Raw genomic sequence first — 15013 nt, forward strand, 5'->3', positions numbered from 1 at the left:
TTTGAGAACACCTTGACATTATGGAATAAGAAGTGAAAGACATAATAAGATATTAATTAAGTTGTGAAAAGGGAAATATTGAGAAGCTGACAGAAATATGAAGGCACTAGATAATATAAAGAAATAATGTTTTGAAATTTATCATAGTTGAAGCAACTTCTTTTTTCTTTCTTTCTTTCTTTTTTTTTTTGGTGGAGCAACTTTTAAGATACATTAGAAACAATAAAAAGGAGGATGCTGGGAAGATGGCAGCATAGCCAGTCAGGTAGCTTGGGGTCATGTGTGTGTGAGTTAATGTATAGATGACTTTGTATGTATGTCTGTGTGTAAGTGGACATGTGAGAGGCTGACTGAGTTAGAACTCAAGAGCAAGTAGCCAGGACTCTCCTGGTGAAGCCACCAGTGCCACAGCTACTCTGCTTGGATCCTAGCAATTCCTGGAGCCCAGAAGCTGAGTACCATTTTCTAAAATCAGCAGAGCTTTTTCTGACAGGAAGCCATCAGAGCAACTGCTGCTCCCACCACTGCAGCTCTGGGCTAGATACTGGCAGCAAGGGCCATGGAGGAGCACAGCAAGGGAGCCAGAAGCAGAGACCTGAGGAAGCAGTGACCTGAGGAAGCAGTGAGCCAACCAAAGCTTGGACTTGCTGTCCCCACCTCCAGTGCCAGGCTGGGCTGCAGGGCCCTGCCACAGGAACCTGAGATCTAGAGACTATGGTACATGCTGGGGAGGGAGGTATCTCTCCCAACCCCATTTCTGGCAGGAACAGCAGCCTGCAGAGAAACTGAACAGCCACTCTAAAACCAAAGAAGTTCTCCTGGATGGCCTCTGTGAAATAGCAGACCTGCCTCTTGAAACCAGGGGGTAATCTCTGCATTGCATTGGGGCTATTCTTTTTGACCTCAGAGAGCATTGCATTCAGTGCACAAGCCCTGGTGGGTAATGGCAGATGGGAAGTCCCAGGGAATCCACCCCTCATTCTGAGCCAGCTGCTGGGTAACAGATGCATACAGTGGATCTGATTGAGAAGGAGGCTGGTAAGTGCCTAAATAATTTTCCCCAACCCCCAGCAATGAGTGAAAGACATCTGGGGGACAGGGCAGAGGCCAGAGGCCTCATTCTCCCACCAAAGATGTGATGCTCTGGGAGCTGTGACCATACTGGGAAAGGAAGGAAGGGGGAGAGAGTCAAAGAAATGCTGAGGCAAGTTGCCCCATCCCCCCACCTTCTCACAGGTGTGCACAGGCTATCAGTTGCAGGCAGAAGGGTGTGAAGATTCTAACATCTTAAGTTTCAACAGCAAAGAGGGAACTTGTAGTAATAGACCTGCAGTCACAGAACCCACCATAAGAGGGAGACTTCCTCCTTCAAAGAGATATACCAAAGCTGAGAACTATCAAAGAGTTTTTCTGGTTTTGATTTGTTTGTCTCATTTGTTTGCTTGGTTTGTTTGTTGGTTGGTTTTCTCTTTTTTCCTCCTCCTTCTAGTTCTTTCTTTCTGTTCATTCTTTGTAGTTTTGGGGGTTTGTTTGGTGGTTGGTTTGTTTTTCTTTTATCTCTTTTTCTTCTTCTCTCCCTTTTTTCTCTCCTTCTGCTCTCTCTTTCTACTCTTATACTCTGTCTTGGACTCAGGGACTATACAGGCAAACCCACTGTAAGGTCATATTGTGTGGAGATGGAGAGCAAGTTCCACCTGGCCCATTCATCGAATAACAAGCATTGTGATGTATCAGTAGGTTCTAAATCCTAGCGGCCCCTTTCTCACCCCTTAGTAAGTGCTCAGAATTGTAAATAGATAGCACAATGCCCCACCCCAGCCCTATTTCATAATTAAACAAGCCCAGAGTCCTGGCTCAGGGAAGGACAGAAAGTAGAGCAAATATCAGAAGTCATTTATTCCTCATTTCCCACTGAGTGATGGAATTAAAGAGAAGGATAAGAGAACTGCCACAAATGAAGGAAAAATAACTGGAAACCTTCAGAAACCCAGCAAAACTTTAGTGCCTGAAAGAACAGCTACTGGGGCACAAGCAATGGCTACCTCTGAGAACAATGGTACCTAGAAAGTACGTACAGAGGCCAGAGAATCATTGGATAGAATGAATAAAAACCAAGAAATGCTAGGGCTAAAATTAAATGAAATTGCAATGGACTTGGACAGACTCAAGAAAGCATATTTAGAAATAACAGAAATAAAGAACTCCATCCAATAAATAAATAACAAACTGACAAAAATGGGAAGTATAAGTGACCAAGCAGAAGAAAGAATCTCAGAGCTGGAAGATAAAATATGGAATTAACTCAATCTATTATAAATAACAAAACAAAACAAAACTTAAGCAGAAAGAAGAAACTCTTTAAGAGATATGTGATTTTATCAAGAAACCAAACCTATGTCTGATTAGTATACCTGAAGTAGAAATAGAAATGGAAAACACCTTGTAACATACGTTCCACAAGGTCATTTAAGAAAACTTTTCTCATCTGGCCAAAGAGATGACTATACAAGCACAAGAGAGTCAGAGAACCCCTGCAAGATATCTTATAAGAAGACCAACCCCTAGACACATAGTAATTCACTTACACAAAGTAGGTATAAAAAAAATATACTAAAGGCAGTAAGGAAAAAGTTCAGACTACCTACTGCAGGAGACCAGTCAGAATTGCTGCAGACTTACTTGCAGAAGCATTAAAGGACAGAAGGGATTGGACCTCAATCTTTAATGTTCTCAAAGATAAATAATTTCAACCACGAATTTCCTATCCAACCAAATTAAAATCCTTCCTAGATATCCAATTCCTAAAAGAATTTGATGCCTCCAGACCAGCTCTACAGGAGATGCTTAAAAAGGTGCTGTGCACAGAAGAAAAAGGAAACAAAAGACCATACACTTCACAAGATCACAAACAAGCAGAGAGGCAGAAAGACACTAGCACATATGCAAAAATAAAAACACACATATATTAAAACAAAAGCTAAACAAAAGCAAAACAGCCTTAGAAGAGCATAATGACAGGGGCGAACTCACATTTCAATAAACAGCCTGAACATAAATGAACTGCATGCACCACTGAAAAGACATAGAATGGCAAACTGGATAAAAAAAATATGATTAAACAATTTTCTGTCTCCAGGAAATATATCTCATTACAAAGGAGGCACATAGACTTAAAGTTAGAGGATGGAAAACAAATTTTCAGATGAATGGATCACAAAAGAAGACAGGAGTTGTGATCTTCATATCAGATAAACAACAATTAAGCAATCAAAAAATTTTAAAAGGTACAGAAGGATACTATATAATAATAAAAGTGTCAATCTATCAACAAGAAATATCCATCCTAAGCATATATACACCCAACGTGGGAACACCAGCTTTTATAAAGCAGCTACTAAGTAAACTAAAACATTGACTCTAACACTTTCATAACTGGGGACTTAACTACCCCACTAACAACCCTAGATAGATCATCAAGGCAAAAAAAATCAACAAAGAGATCAGGAACCTCAACTTGGTGCTTGACCAAATGGACTTAATGGATACCTTCAGAACATTCCACCAAACAACACAGAATAAACATTCTACTCATCACCACATGGAATGTACTCCAAGATCAATCACATCCTTAGCCATAAATCAAGCATAAACAGATTTAATAAGATCAAAATACTGCCATGCACCTTCTCAGACCACAATGGAATACAAATAAATATCAAATACAAATAAATATCAACACCAACAAAACTCCCCCCAATCCACAACCCATGGATGCTAAACAGCATGATGCTGAACAACTCCTGGGTCAACACAGAAATTAAAACAGAAATTAAAAGATTCTTGGAAACAAATGAAACAAAGAAACATTCTACCAAAACCTCTGGGATGCAGGAAATCAAAACTAAGAGGGGAATTCATATCTCTATTAACACACAATCAAGAAAACAGAAAGATCACAAGTCAACAGCCTAACAAATCACCCAAGGGAGCTGGAAAAACAAGATCACCAAAACCCTAACTTCAGCAGAAGAATCCAGATCACCAAAGTAAAAGCCCAAATATGGGACATAACAGACAAAAATGTCATAGAAAAACTCAACAAAACAAAAAAGCTGGTTCTTTGAAAAGATAAAGATTGATGGACACCCTAGCCAGACTGACCAAGAAAAAGAGAGAAAAAGCCCAATACACACACTCAGGAAAACAAAAGATCAAGTGACAACTGACCCTGAAGAAACATAAACAATTATCAGAGCTTACTATGCACACATGTATGGAAACAAATTCGAAAACCTAAATGAAAGGGAGGACTTTCTGACATCACATAAGCTCCCAAGTTCACATAAGAGGAAATTGAGACCCTAAATAGACCAATAGCAACCCAGAAAATTGATTCCATCATAAGAAAACTGCCTACAAAAAAAAAAGCCCTGGACCAGAAGGCTTTCCAGCAGAATTCTACAAAGCATACAAGGGGGAGCTGATATCAATCCTATTGAAAGTATTCCAGGCAATCAAATACCAGCATAACATGTTTGTTGCAGCACTATTCAAATAGTAAAAACATGGAACCAACTGTGCTACCCATTGAAACTGGACTAGGTTAAAAAAATGTGGTACATATGCACAATGGACTATTATGCAGTCATAAAGAAAGAAAAACATATGGACTTCACAGTAACTTGGATGGATTTAGTCTATAATACTCAGTGATCTATCTCAGAAACAAAGAACACAGTGCCATATGTTCTCACTCAAAAGTGGATCCTGAATATTTACCATAATACTTTAAGAAAGGGATTGGCAGTGGCAGTATACTTCTGAGGTGGGGGCGGGGACACAACATTAATAAGGGTACCTGATTTCAAACCAGGTAGAGTGGGGACCAAAGAGAGGCTGAAACTTTACCTGTATGATGTACACTTGTATACCTAATCCTGAATTGTACTCCACACCTTTAAAAGAAAAAAAAACCAAGATATTTTTAAAAAGAAAGTATTCCAGACAATCAAGAAAGACAAAACTCTCCCCAAATAATTTAATGAAGCTAACATCACATTGATACCCCAACTGGGTAAAGATCCAACAAATAAACAGAACTACAGGCCAATATCCCGTTGGCAAAGTCTCAGGTACAAAATAAATGTGAAAAAGACAGTCACATTCTTACACACCAACAACAAACAGGAAGAGAATCTAACAAAAGTCACAATTACGTTCACAATTGCCAGAGGAAAAAAATGTAATACCTCAGCAACTTCCTTACTAGAGAAGTGAAAGACCTCTACAATGAAAACTATAAAACACTGCTCAGAGAAATCAAAGAAGACACAGTCAAATGGAAAAATATTCCATGTGCATGGGTTGGCAGAATCAACATTGTTGGATGTCCATCCTACCAAAGGCAATCTACAGACAAAAAAAAAAAAAAAAAATACCCATTAAAAAAACCCATATAGATTCAAAATCCATACCCATTAAAATACCAACATCATTCTTCTCAGACCTGGAAATGACAATACACAAATTCATATGAAAACATAAAAGATCACACATAGCTAAAACAATCCTCAGCAAAAGAAACAAAGCAGGAGTGTCACACTTCCAGGCTTTAAACTTTACTATGAGGCTACAATAATCAAAACAGACTGGTACTGATACAGGAATAGGCATATAGACCAATGGAACAGGACAGAGGTTCTGGAAGCAAAGCCTCAATTTCTCAACCAACTCATCTTCAACAAAGCCTCTACCAACAACCACTGGGGAGAGGAGAACCTATTCAGTAAATGGTGCTGGGAAAACTGGCTGACCACATGCAGAAGATTGAAACAGGACCCATACCTATCACCATACACAAAAATCAACTTTAAATGGATCAAAGACCTAAACATAAAACCTCAAATTTATAAGAATCCTAGAAGAAAACACAGGAAACATGCTTATGTACACTGGAGTAGGCAACCAATTCTTGACCAAATCCCCAAAAGTGATTGCCATAAGAGATAAGATAGACAAATGGGACCTCTTCAAACTGAAAATCTTTTGCAAAGCGAAAGAAACCATCAAGAGAGTGAGGAGACATCACACAGAATGGGAAAAAATATTTGCCAACTGTATGTCTGACAAAGGCCCAATATCCAGGGTCTACAAGGAACACAAATGTGCCAAACGGAAAAAAACAAACATGACTATTAAAAGTGGACAAAGGATATGAACAGACATTTCTCAAAAGAAGACATAGGAGCAGCCAACAGATACATGAAAAAATGCTCATCCTCACTAATCATCATCAAAGAAATGCAAACTAAAACCACACTGAGATACTACATAACTCCAATCAGGATGGTCATCATCAATAACTCAAAAAACAACAGTGCTGGAGAGGATGTGGGGAAAAGGGAACACTTCTACACTGTTGGTGGGAGTGTAAACTCATGCAACCTCTGTGGAAAACTGTATGGTGATTCCTAAAAGATCTAAAAATTGACCTTTCATTGACCCAGCAATCTCCTGGGAATATGCCCAAAGGAACTCAAATCACTCTATGAAAAAGGTACCTGCACATGCATGTTTATTATAGCATTATTCACAATAGCAAAAAACATGGAACCAACTGTGCTGCCCATTGAAAGTGGACTGGATTTTAAAAATGTGGTATATGTACAAGATGGAATATTATGCAGCCATAAAGAAGGACAAAATTATGGACTTCACAGCAACTTGGATGAATTTAGAGTCCATAATACTCAGTGATCTATCACAGAAACAAACAATTGTGTACCACATGTTCTCACTCATAAGTAGACCCTGAACATTTATCATAATACTATAAGAAAGGTGTTGGCAGTAGCGGGGAGGGAAGGGGGGCAAAATTACATTAATAAGGGTACCTGATCTCATTCCAGGCAAAGCAGGGACTAAAGAGAGGTCCAAACTTTGCTTATATTATGACCACTTATCTACCTAATCCTGAATAGTACCCCACATCTTAGCATAAAATAGAATAAAGAAGCAATAAAATTAGAGTGAACACTGCTAATAATTGAATCAAATCAAATTATTGATTTGAAAAGTTTCAATCATTCTTCCAAAGGTAGAGAAATAAGACCAAGATACTTAAATGATAAGAAAGACTATAATTACTAACATATGGATAGTTAGAGTTCCTGAAGATAACTTCAGAAAAAACTATTTTCAAAGACAAAAAAAAAAATCTAAGAAATCACTTTAATCTACAGATCAAAGAAATTTACTTGGCAGAACTGATATTACAAACTAATAAATAGACATAACCAGGTGAAAGTATGAATTCTCAAAGAAAAACATTTCAGAAACAAAAACCAAAATCTGAAAACTTATAAAGGAGAAAATCCCTGTCTGATTTTAGACTTCTCCTTTATGATATGAGATGCCAGAAGTCAGTGGAGCAATGTCTATACAGATATGATTTCAAGATTTCTATATTCATCTATATTGTCATTGTTGTAAAGTCAAGATAAGGACTTCAGAAGTACCAAGTGTTTAAGAATCCTAACCAGGTAACCATCCTGAGAGAAAAAACAATTACCATTTAAAGTACTGCAGGAAATTGAGAGCTGTATCAAAACAGAGGAACCAAGAATAGGGAAACAAACCTTTGGTAAGCATCAAAACTCAATCATAGAAATATATGTTGATAATTATTGCAAGTATAGTCACAAAGTAGAAAGCGAATCTCATAGATATTTTAAAAATGATATATTATTTAAAATGCTTAGTTTAGTTCTTGGCAAACAAATTCAATACATAGACTATAAATAAACATAATATTAAAATTACCTGAGCAAATTTTTTAAAAATCTTTTTACTTTTTGAGTTGGAGTCTCACTCCGTCGCCCAAACTGGAGTGCAGTGGCATGCTCCTGGCCACCACAGCCTCGACCTGCTGGGCTCAGGCAATCCTTCTGCCTCAGCCTTCCAAGTAGCCAGAGCTACAGGCGTGCATTACCACACCCGGCTAATTTTTGAATTATTGTAGAGATGAGGTCTCGCCAAGTTGCCCAAGTGGGTCTCAAACCCGCGGGCTCAAGCAATCCACTGGCCTTGGTCTCCCAAAGTGCTGGGATTACAGGTTGAGCCACTGAGCCTGGCCTGAGCAAATTTAGAGCAATGAAAATGAAAATTAAAGGTTTGTGTGAGAGAGAGGCAGAGAAACATAGAGGAAAAGTGAGAGATTAAACACACAAACATACATTAAAGTATACATACCAGGAGCCTTTAGAAACTACATAATAAATTTTTGAAATTTATTTAAAAAATTGATAAAAATATTAGGAGAAGAGAGAACATGTGAAAGTTTTCAACACTTTTAGTCATCTATGACATATCAGACTGGCAAGGAATATATGAAAATAGAGATGATTTGGAGTCCATAATTAATAAGACAAATTTTAAAAGATAAGTACAAAGAATAGACAATGGCCAGACTATATATAAAAATATAACTCTGACCCACAACTTGCAGCAACCAGTCCAGGCAATCAAATAATACAACTGTAACAAGAATTGATTAATAACTGACAGCTCCTTTAAGCTTTGCCCTTGCTTCCAAATCAGGGGCAACAGGAAAAAGTTAAATACACACCTTGAACCAATCACATAGGACAACATGTTTCTGATGAGCCTACCTCCAGCTTACCCAGGCCAACAACCTCCAACTAGGGTACCCCTGAAGTCTCTTTTTTTACACAGTAAAGCTTTACCACTCCCCTGCTTGCCTTTGAGTCTCTGCAAACACAAGTGATATTGGTTGACTCCCTTGCTAAAGCAAGCTCTGAGTAAATAGTCACTGATTATTTGCATTTGGGTGGTCTTTAATTCCACAGCATAAATTATATCTTATTTTTAATATACATTAAATATATTAAAGATAATAATTACGATTGCACCCCAAAGACACTTTTAATAAGTTCCAAAGAACAGGAATCCTTCCAAAAATATTCCTTGACTACAAGGCAATAATATTAAGTGTGAAGTAAAAAATATCAAAGAAAAATAAAATCACCTAGCAATTAAACAACAAAAAAACAAGAACTGCTGAACGGTTATTGTGTGAAAGAGGAGATATTTCAATACTAAAATATTCAGAATATAAAAATTACATCTCATGTAAAAATGTATGACTTCAGAAAAAATTCAATATTCAATGTGTCCATTATGAATAAGAATTAAAATCCATAAATGTATTAAGCACACAACTCAAAGCTGAAGAAAATAATTTATGAAAGACACACAAAAAAGTGACAATGAACTCCACAGATGACCTTGAATACTTCAACATTCCTGGCCTCACCTTCCTTGCTGAAACTCAATTTTCTCTGTTCTCAGGTAATGAATAGTGGAGGATAGAGAATTCCTAGGTTCATTAGCAAATTCCTCTTCAGAAAGTGCTTTCAAGCAAAGGTAATTTCCTTTCTCAATATGAGAAGATTTGGCCCTACCAGAAAAAGGAAATGATTTGAATGTGTGCCAAAAAATATGTTTTCTCTCTTTCCTTTGTTGAGCGCTCAATAAGAGTTACTCTCATTATTAGTTCCCCCTTTTTATTACATTTGAATAAACAGACAAATACGTCTTGAAGATGATAAATGACTAATAATTTTAATTGGCACATTAGCTCATAAAATATAAAGTCATTAAATTCATCCAGAAAATTATTAGAATGAAAAATGCAGAATATGCCAAAATAGTGGCTTCAAGATCTGTTTTCCTTCCAACTTCAAGATTAATCCTACAGTTAACATTCTTAGTGGAATATGTAGAGAAGAATTAGTTAGATTTTATTTGAAGAAGTCAGAAATATAGAGAAGAGAGAAGTGGTTTGAAACATAGGAGAGCAAAATAATAATACCATTTTCTCCATCCACATTTTCAGATGTATGTGTTCTTTCTTTTTACAAGTATATGAGTACTGCTATAGGCAGTATAGGGAAAATGAAGCAGATTCTTAGATGTGGATTCTTCTCTGATGGCTGATGAGGGTGGCAGAGAACACTCCTTTTTACTATAAGCAAATTACCAGTAAATAGGTGGCTAAATATCATTAAGGGAGGAACAAAGAGAATCTCTGCCCTTAAGGAACTGGTTATGATTCTATAACTATAGCAAGTCAACAAGGCTTTGTTTTCAGGAATACTTTTAGGCAAGACTCAGTATGGGTTTACGCTGGTGGCTTCTAGAGCATTTGTCCCATGACATTTTCCATCATCCTTTAAACTTGGGTAACCTAAAAGGACATCAGACAATTCAAAAGTCAAAAAGTATCTTTCTTTGATGCAGTAAGTCTACTTCTGTAAAATTTCCCTAAATAAATAATGCAGAATGCTCACAAAGATTTAATTATGAGAATTTTTGTTGCAGAATTGCTGACAGTTTAAAAGTGGAGAAAACCATAAACAGCCAGCAATAGGAATTTATCTACATAATGGGACAAGCATCCAGTGGATCACTGCGGAGTATGGAGAGTATAAAAGCACAGCCTGCCAAGATATTAAGTGGTTAGGAGAGAGCATGGCACTAATGGAGGAAGCATTCTCAAAGCAGGGGAATGGGTGCACGAACAGAGATTCATTGTCTCAACTTCTCAGTACTTGATGGAAATAAAAGTATAGAAGACAAGCTATGCCCTAGACTGCTACTTAACTCCTTCTTCTTCCTTCTCCTTCTTCCTCAGGAAAAGGAACTTGATATTATTTTGGCCAATAGAACCAGGTTAAGAAAAATAAAAAGAAAAACATTTCTTAGCCTTTTCTTCAGTTAGAAATTACCAATGAGATTCAAGGAAAAAATTAATGGACGGGAATTCTAGGAGGAGGAGCCCAAAGAGTTGACACGGGCCCCTCTGTCTTACCTCTCCTTTTCCTTCCTGCCGACTAGAATTTGGACATGTTGGCAGGAGTTCTAGTGTCATCTTGAACCAAGAGCCATCTGTGCCATGAGATGACCTTGAGGATAAAAGTCCTTTAATAGAGTAAAAATATACAGGAGGCTGAGTCTCCAGTGATAAGGAAACATAAGACAAGGCCTGGATTACCTACCTCTGGACTTCTTCACATAAGATAAAAATAAATCCTTACAAACTTAAGCCAGCATTATCTGGATTTTATGTCTGTGCAGCTGAATCTAATTTCAACTGATTCATCAACTAAATAAATAAAAGACCAAATGGATATAAAAATGTTCTTCAAAGAATCACTGGAGGCTACCGGTCTTTAATTAGGAAGCTGTTTTCAAGACATGGGTCATCATAAAAAATAGGATTAAGTAAAAATAATTTGCATTACTTCACTCAGCAATGCCAGTTAATTATTATTTTTCTCCTTAAGACGAGCCAAGTATAAAAAATAATAATAATAAAAAAGAGGAGCCAAGTATAATGCTTCTTAATTTTGTTTTTAAAATATTTGTGTCCTTGACAATGTCAGTTTAATCTCATGATTTAAGAATGTAGGGAAGGAAAGAGTACCCTTCTATAACATAAACTGACAATAGACAGATTGACAGAATAAAATGCAAACACATTTATTAATTTTCAATGTTATGTGCATGGGGACATTAAAGGTTAAAAAAAAAGTGAATACTGCCAAAAGTGGTGAAGTTTGAGAGCTTCTGTGCTGTCTTGATAGTGTGAATAAATATTAGGAATGATGAATGGTCCCTGATATAGTATGGATGTCTGTCTACTCCAAATCTCATGCTGAAATGTGATCCCCAATGTGATAGAAATTTGGACTGTGGGAGGGGGAATTCCTCATGAATGACTTGGTACTATCCTTGAGGCAATGAGTGAATCCTTCTGACAGTTGGTTGTTTAAAAGAGTGTCGCTCCTCCCCACCTCTCTTCCTCCTTGTCTTGCCATGTGACACATCTGCTTCTCCTTTACCTTCCATCATGATTGAAAACTTCCTGAGGTCCTCACTAGAAGCAGTTGCTCGTGTTATGCTTCTTATACAACTGGCAGGATCAGGAGTCAAAATCAACCTCTTTTATTTATAATTACTCAGCCCCGGCTTGTCTGGGTGTGGTGTTGACTTCCAATCCCTTCTCCTGTGGAAAGAATCAGCCTTCCTTGGATAATAAAATTCCCAAGGAGAGGACAGTTGAATTCCTTTCAGAGGGTCTGTCTTGGGCAAATAAGAGAAATCCAGAGAAAGCCTCTCCCTGTATTTTGCTGTTTTCCACGTGCCTTTATTTCAAAATAATCAATATACCAAAGCAGTATATTTTGGGGTGAGGTGTCCTAAACTCCAGGAATATTTTGTATGAGACAGTTTGGTCATGCTTCAAAGCAACACTTGAAAGAAAAAAGACACACCTGAACAAAGTTCATTGTCCTGAATAAAAGAGCAAGATGAGTGGGGGGAATCGCAATGAAATTTAGGCCTTTTGGAGAACTTTCACTCTTCAGCAAGTTACTCTAAGGAGTGGAAATTAATCACTTTTTACAATGAACAAAACAACTACAGCAGTGGCATTCACAGCCAGCATTTACTGAACAATAATGTGCCTCTCATTGTACTGGGCACTTTATATGTGTTATTTTATTTAATTCTCACCACAACTCTAGAGTTCTTCCAACTTTTTGGATCGAAAAACTGGTTTTCAGAGAAACTGCTACTTTTCCAAGGCCACAGAGCTAGGAAGTAGACTTGCTGAGATTGCTAAAATACTAGCAAACAAAATGTTCCTCCAAAGAGGCAAGTTTGTGGAAATTTTTGTGCCTTTTAATGGGCGATTTGGTACATTAGTTTATAGAAGAATAGCCATTCTTGTGGGTGTGAAGTGGTAACTCACTGATGTTTTGATTTGCATTTTCCTGATGACTAATGCTATTGAGCATCATTTCATGCTCTCGTTGGTCATTTGTATATTTTCTTTGGAAAAATGTGATGATTAAATCTCTGTGAAGATTAAATAAGATGATCTACATAAAGCATTTAGCACAGAGCCTGGTACATGGTAAGCACTTGAAGTGTAGCTTCCATTATTGTGGCCCTGTTTGCTAGTTACTTCCCATGCCACTCTACTTGAGCTACCCAGTACAATGGCTGCATTGAGTCATACCATCTCTGCAATATGCATCTGGGGATATTTTACTTTCTAAACACATCCTTTTTTCCTGCCAGCTCTATCGTTAGGTGCTCTCACCACACCCGACTTATGTGATTTTGTGCAGACCTCTGGTTCCTTGACCTCCCACTGTCTCTGTCTTTCTGATCTTTCCTGCTTTCATTTCTTTCTTTAGCTGTGGTCTCTGTGGTCCAATGCTTGTTTCATCCTCTGGACAGCAAGGTTAATTTCCTTACCTTACTGTGTTTCTCTGTTACCAGAAAAACCTACGTGTTGGGCAGCTTTTGCAATAATCCATAAAGGGTGCTGGTGGTCTAAACAAAGCAGGAGCGGGAATGTGCTCAAAGTAAAGTCTGAACTTCTCAGCAAGGCATATGAAACTCCTATTATCATCCCCCTCTCCTCTACTCTACCTCTCCTCCAGTTCCTTTGTCCCATCAGCTGCGTTCCACCTACCCTGATGCACATTATGGACTGGATTGATAGGTTGAATCCCTAACCCCTAATGTGACTATATTTGAAGATAGGACCTTTATGGAAGTAATATGAGATCATAAGAATATGGATCTGTTCCAATAGGATTAGTGTCCTTATGAAACACTGAATAGCTCACTGTTTCTCTCTGTGTGTAGAGGCATTGCAGAAAATCCATGTGAAGACACAGCAAGAAGGTACCATCTGCAACCCAGGAAGAGAGATCTTACCAGAACCTGACCATATTGTCAATCTAGTGATCAATTTCCAGCCTCTGGGACTGTGAGAAAATAAATTTCTGTTGTATAAGTCACCCAGCCTATGGTATTTTGTTACGGCAGCTCTTCATAATAAAACACATCCCTTCTTGATGCCAAGAGGAAAACATCTATAAAATTAAAGTTATTCTTATGCAAGTATATTAGCATTGCAGGGACACACGGGAGTAACAGCATATTTATGTGAGAACAGCTCAAACATGCTGCTTAAACCAGCAGTCTCTTTTAATATCATTCTAATAGAGCTGGTATCTTGTCAGTGTTTTGATTTCCCAATAAAGAAGTCTAGTATATGGTCTTCTGATAGAAACATTTTAGTGATAAGCAGGTATGAGAATAGGCTAATCTTAATTTTTCTACTTAATCTAGATGATTATCTAATGACCATGAAGACACCAGATGATATGAATTGAAATTTCTATCACTTAGAGAATTTTCTTTATATTCTCATCCCCACTGTTATGATCCCTGAGGTATATAAGAGTTCATATTTTTTAAAATTATAATAATAAAAATACTGAAGAAGAAAGTCCTAATATAGCATCTTCTTTGAACAGAGTGAATTTTAAAACTTTGCTGAACATGTGATTTGTCTAAACTATTGTCAAAGTTAAGCTATCCAACTCCTTGCCCTCACTTTTCACAACTCACCCAAAAAGATTCATATTATAATTCACAAATTTAAGGTGGGATTTATACTTTAGAGGTGGGTTGGAATTTTATAGTGGCATAAGCTTTTCAAATTCTGATTTTTAAATTTTGTATATCAGTGGTTGCAAACAAGTGATCTTTAGGTCAAATGTGGCCTGTACTAATGGCTGGTTTGCTCATCACAGCATTTGACAAAAATTGAGTTTGAATGTCTTTAGGCAGGGCGTTGATTCTCTAGTGAATCTCAGTTCTTCTCCATGGCTCTTTCTTTCTTTCTTTCTTTCTTTTGAGTTGGAGTCTCATTCTGTTGCCCAGGCTGGAGTGCAATGGCACGCTCCCAGCTACTGCAGCCTTGACTTCTACCGCAGCCTTGACCTGCTGGGCTCCGGCGATCCTTCTCCCTCAGCCTTCCAAGTAGCTGGAATTACAGGTGCGTGCTACCACGCCAAGCTAATTTTTTGATTTATTGTAGAGATGAGGTCTTGCCAAGTTGCCCAGG

At 37.6% G+C, this 15013-nt stretch overlaps 1 protein-coding gene across 2 annotated transcripts in view; it reads right to left on the bottom strand.

Annotated features, from left to right (window-relative positions):
- Positions 1-15013, bottom strand: part of NPSR1 (neuropeptide S receptor 1) — a 219162-nt gene that overhangs the window by 170978 nt on the left and 33171 nt on the right. The gene's annotated exons all lie outside the window — the stretch shown is intronic.

Source organism: Carlito syrichta, unplaced genomic scaffold, assembly GCF_000164805.1.
Source record: "Carlito syrichta isolate Samal-C Ts95f unplaced genomic scaffold, Tarsius_syrichta-2.0.1 Scaffold305309, whole genome shotgun sequence".
Taxonomy (NCBI): domain Eukaryota; kingdom Metazoa; phylum Chordata; class Mammalia; order Primates; family Tarsiidae; genus Carlito; species Carlito syrichta.